This window comes from Mercenaria mercenaria, unplaced genomic scaffold, assembly GCF_021730395.1.
Source record: "Mercenaria mercenaria strain notata unplaced genomic scaffold, MADL_Memer_1 contig_3578, whole genome shotgun sequence".
NCBI classification, from domain to species: Eukaryota; Metazoa; Mollusca; class Bivalvia; order Venerida; family Veneridae; genus Mercenaria; species Mercenaria mercenaria.
The window spans coordinates 63,719-70,045 of record NW_026461730.1 but is presented as its reverse complement, the minus strand read 5'-3'; positions in this window follow the sequence as shown (position 1 = coordinate 70,045).

Below are 6,327 nucleotides of genomic sequence, written 5' to 3'. Positions count from 1 at the left end.
CTCATTATTGTTGCTGTAAAATAATTAGTGTTGTTGTATTTTGTGTAACAGGCTGTATTTTTTTTCCAATTTCGAGGACGAAATTTTGTCAGTAGGGAGGGTAATGTGAGGCATGATGCCTCACGACCTTGTTTTGATGCAACTGTTTTGCATTTTTTTGACGGCCTATCGGTAGATTTTTTATTTTTGATGTTAAATTTGTCAGGCTATCTGTCAGCTACTTTTTAATCACAGTTCATTGTTCAGTAACATTTCTTGGTATTGACAGATAACCAGTCGTTGTTAAATTGTTGTTTACTAAATTACATTTCCAAATGATAGAACTCTACTTATGTCATGCGTTGTGTCAGTTAGTGAAACTGTAATTCTAGCTTTCACAGGGATTCTCTATAAAGTACGCAATGTCAGCCTGAGTTATTCAACAGTTCAATCAACAATCACCTGCTGCATTAAATTAAATCGATGTTTTCATGTAATGTCCATTGGTGACTTTGTAAAGCTTGATAAAAGTTGTTGTCAGTTGAAATTTTTGACAGTTGTCAACCATATTGGACTTTTGTACGTATGCACCGGGTGACTAAATCTCGTACAAGCGGACCGAAATCGCTTCATATTCTGCAGAAATAGTTAACTTTTATTGTCAAGTATTTGATATTTAATTCTTGACATGTAGTGTTGATTCGTAGTGTTCTATATTGTTTTATTATTTTTTATTTCTGTCCGACGGCGGTTGTTTAAACTTGTTTAGAGGTTAAGCTCCGCCTTATTTGCATATAAGGAAATGTTCGTATCCTGAATGACGTCATGGCTGTTTTTTCTCATAACTGTAATTTTAGAGTTGGTTCTCGGTCCGCCTGCTACACGACTTTTGCCTGATATTTTCATTACTGATTATTTCATTCAGTTATAATTATAATAGTTATTGTTAAGGCTTCCCATAAATAAAAGTTGTTTGAAGCCGAAAGGAACGTTGTCAGTAGTTTATTTTAAACTTTGAAATAAATTTGAACTCGGGCGCTACCAGCTTTTTAACTTAGGCGCTACCAGCCTTGTCTTAGGCGCTACCAGCCTATAGGGTCGCGACCAGACCCTAGTTTAGTCAACATATTGTTTATCCCCAAAATGAATAACCTTACAGTATTGTAATTGGTGGACTCAGTCCCCAGACTGTAGTCCCCTTGCCCCTGGTCTGTTTATTTTTACATTTCTTTTTTACCCTAACCCAAGTAAAGTACAGTACCGGGGCGGGGGCACTACAATATCATCAGCATATAATAAAAGACAGAATTTCATAGTACCAATATCAGTACCTTCTATTACCTTGTTTATGAACGTGTCTTCTATGTCATTAAAAAATAGGGGCCTCCGCGGCCGAGTCGTTAAGGACGCCGACTTCAAATCACTTGCCCCTCACCGATGTGGGTTCAAGCCTCACTTGGGGCGATGAATTTTTCGTGTGAGGAAGCCATCCAGCTGGCTTACGGAAGGTCGGTGGTTCTACCCAGGTTCCCGCCTGTGATAAAATAATGCTCGGAGGGGCACCGGGGGCCTTCCTCCACCATAAAAGCTGGAAAGTCGCCATATGTCGGTGCAACGTTTAACCCAACAAAACAAACAAAATGTCATTTAAAAACATGCTAAAAGGAAAAGGAGAAAGGTATCCGCCTTGTCTGACCCCTAAATGACATTCACAAATATCACTGACATTATTATAAGTTTACCTTTTGATTTTACATTATCATACATAGACTTAATGACATCTATAATTTTCCCTCTTACTCCTGTTTTAATAAGTTTGTACCATAAAATTATTGTGCTCATATACTTACGAAAGCCAGCTTGCGCTTCAGTATAAACATGATAGGTTTCTGCCCATTGCGTAAGTCGGTTGTTTAAGATTCTGGTGAACAGTTTGCCTAATACACTTAGAAGTGTTAAAACTCTATAATTGCTTGGCTGTCTTATATCACCACTTTTAAAAATGGGAACAATAACCCCATCGTTCCAAGAGTCTGGAAATTAACCTATGTTTAGACATTTGTTAAATAATTGAGACAAGTATGGTGTGTTTGAAAAAATCATTTAATGATAAATCTGGACCTCCACTTGTGTTACTTTTCAACGGCTTAACTGCTCTCAGTATTTCTATGTGACTTATATGTTCATCTAATTCGGTGAACATTATTTGAAGTTCACCATTTAAATATCTTTCGTTAAAAAAACAAAACGTCTTCATCTGCCTGATAAAAACATATGCTCAGGGTTGTTTATGGCTTTAAAATATCTAGCAAAATGATCCGGTGTAAGAGATTTAGGATAACTACAACCAGTTAATACAATACTGATTAGCATTATCTGTACTCGATTTAATCAGCTTATTAGTTTCTTTCTGTCTATGTTTATAACGTTTATTTCTTAGCACATACTTATACTGAGAGCGTGCCCTGCACATATTTAGTCTGTTAATATCACTTTTACAGTTTCTATAAGAATTTAAACAGTTATAGAATAAGTCACGCTTTGAAGAACATTCGTCATCGAACCATTCCCCTTTCCCGCTTTCATTAAAACTATCGATACTGTTTGGCACCTGCTTAAACAGAGGTGAACATACCTCATCCACAATTTTTAAAAAATCAGAAATATTTTCGTCAACCTCGTTAGTGTGTGTTATATTATATGTCTATGGCATATGCTATTAAAATGACGAATTCAAAGTCTATAACTCAAGTGTGACGTGATCAAGACCTACCCGCCATTTAAATTTTGTGTAGGTATTATGAAGGCTGTTTAACAGTGTGTAAACAGTGAACTTTATGACGGACGACGGATGTCATCGATAGACGTTGACACACAATACCTTGCACTTAATCACTCTGTGCTCATGTGAGCTAAAAGGTCAAATGTGTAAGCTCTTCAGTTACTCATTGAATAATTATTTTAAAAAACAATAATAAGAACAAATTTATACACCATAAACAAAATCTTTTTTTATTAACACTCCGTCTAAATAAACAAAGGGAATATTCAAAACATTTTAGAATTGTGTTTCTTAAGAAAGCAGCTATAAATCTGGCGAAAGTGCTCATATTCCATTTATTGGCACATCGTTCGACACTCCGGCTACCCTTTCAGCGTGTTATATGTCGGATTACTGATACAATAAATTGAATATGGCGCCTTCATACGTACTTACAAGTTAGGTACACTTTGAATAATTTTCAACCCTGAAAACCATTTGAGTAATTTTCATCTCTGAAGACATAAATTTGTATGAACAATCTAGACTCATTTGGGGCTATTTTAGTATCTCCTTATCAGTATTTACTCATATAAACAGCAAGCAATATATTTTGCACCAGTTTTTGATATGCATAAATAACTAATGGCACCTTGATAATGTATATATAAATGAAAGTGAATATCAAAAGCAGCCAAATTAAAATTCATTGGAAGACTGGCAAAACTCTTATCAAAATCTCAATAGGGCTCGGGTCTCAGAAGTTGTAAAAAATCTGCATTAGAACAAAAAGCATATGCAGAGTTAAGTTTCAAATAAAATTGCAGATCTTATGCAAAATCAATATACCAGAACAAAGTTTAAATTTACACGGGACTTATGTGCGAGTACTGAGTGTTTTAATATGGTATGTGTCAGATCATAATACAATTCTACTAGTTAAATCACTGGTACGTCGACAACGAGTGTGATTTTCAACACAATACAGTTTAACAAATCTTTAAGAAGACAAATTGAAAATTAGCATAGGAAATAAACTGATTTATGCATAATCATTGAACAATATTTTTCCATAGTCATTGAACGTTTTATGGTATGGATCAGCAGCATTCTGCAATTTTTGACTAATGGCCCCTTTTGTCTTTAAATGCTGACTATTTAAAAAGTAATTATCTGAAATTATTGATACTCATTTGTTCAAGTGATAGCGGATAGATGTTTTATTGATATTCAATTAATAGTTATCTCTGTTTGTGGACAACTTCATACAAAACAGAGTTTTGTCAGGAAGGCCATTTTAAGTATATCAGGAAAATTATTTCATGCAAAGACAAACATGAAGATATTAATTCATCGTCTTTATCACATCAGAGCAAGAACATATATTGGAAAGAAACAGAACAAGAGGACCAAGATGATCATAGGCCTCTCACCTGAGTAACACACCGTAACAATGTAAACAAGTTTGACCTAGTGATTTCATGGAGACTAATATTCTTACCAATTTTCATTCAGATTTGACCAAACATGTGGCCTCTTAGGTGTAAAAAACTATTTTCTTTGATTTGATCTAATGACCATGTTTTTGTCCCCACATGACCTAGATTAAAATTCATATAAAATTTTATAAAAACAAACATTCTGACAAAGATTCGGGAAGATTAGAGCAAAAAAGGGGCCTCTGGAGTGTAAACAAGCTTTTTCTTTTATTTTTTTACTTAGTGACCTATTTTTGACCCCACGTGATCCAGACTCGAAATCGTCCAAGTCATCATGATAAAAAACATTCTGACCAAGTTTTATGAAAATAGAATAAAAAATGTGGCCTCTAGATTGTAAAAAGGAATTTCTTTTATTTGACCTGGTGACCTAGTTTTTTACAACACATGGCCTAGATAAAATCGCTTCCGAAATTTTATAGACACAAATATGCTGACCAAGTTTCATGCACATCAAATGAAAAATGCAGCCCCTATTGTATACACAAGGATTTTCTTTGATCTGACCAGGTGACCTAGTTTGTTACCCAAGATAACAACTTGATCTAGATTTCATCAAGATAATTACATTGTATTCTGATATCTTGTCAAAAATGCAGCCCCTATTGCACACACACAGTTTTTCTTTTATTTGACCAGGTGACCTAGTTTTGGACCCCAGATGACATATATTCTAACTTTACCTAGATTTCATCAAGAAAAATATTCTCACTTACCATCATTTGTTTCTAACTTAAGATGTGTTCTCTAGAATGTTTACAAGATTTTCCTTTGATCTGAAGTAGTGACTCACCATGACCCAGATTCAAACTTGGACTAAAAATCATCAATATAAACATTCTGACTAAGTTTCATGAAGATAGGGTCAAACATGTGGCCTCTAGAGTATTTACAAATTTTTCCTTTGATTTGACGGGGTGACCTTGCTTTTGACTGTACATGACAAAGGTTCGAACTTGACCTATAAGTCATCAAGACAATTAGTTTCAAACTTAAACTGTGGACTTTAGAGTGTTTTCGTTTGATCTAGTTAACTGACCTCTTTTGACCCCACAGGACCCAGTTTCGAACTTTTCCTAGGGATCATCAAGACAAACATTTTGACCAAGTTTCATAAAGATATAATCACAACTCCGGCCTCTAGCGAGTTAAGAAGCTTTTCCTTTGATTTGACCGGATGACCTAGTTTTTGACTCTACATAACCCAGATTCGAACTTGACGTAGAAGTCATCGAGACAAACATTCTGACCAACTCACATGCGTTTCAAACTTAAACTGTGGAATCTAGAGTGTTAACAAGATTTCCTTTGGTCTGGCCTACTGACCAAGTTTTTGACCTCACATGACCCAGTTTCAAACTTGACCTAGAAATCATCAAGACAAACATTCTGACCAAGTTTTATAAAGATTGTGTCACAACTGTGCATGCCTATAGAGTATAAACAAAGAAAATGTTGACGCACGACGGACGGCGCACGACGACGGACGCCGAACAATGACCGGTCACAATTAAAAAAATTAAAAAGTGGCATTATCTGCAATGTACGCATGGATGTGATGCATGTTTGATATGTCCACATACAGAGTTCTTAGAGATAAGCTCTACACCGGTGAACGTATGGATGAACATATTACAGAAATATTTCAAAGACAATAAAATCATGCAATTTAAGCAGGCTGATAAGTGATTAACAAAAGTTTTAGAACATTTTAAATTAGTATCAACTCAAAAAGTAAATACGAATGTTTTTTTTTTCTTTCTGTGTGTTGTTTTTTTGTTGTTTTTTTTTATTTTGCATTATCTAAAATGTTTTAAAGTTTAAACGTAAGACATGTTAGGCATTTTTTTTATTTTGATATTCAAAAGATATACTGCAACATATAATGATACAAACTTTCGGAATATGAATTGAATTTCATAATATGTAATTGAAAAATGTTATATAAAAGTTATCAGATGCTTCCGTCTTTATGGCATATCACTTCGTTGCGACCGTAAATGCATATATTATTTATTAAGCCTTACAAGTTGTTATTTTGTATGATGTCAAGTTAATATAATCATTAAATGTACATGCATTTCAGCT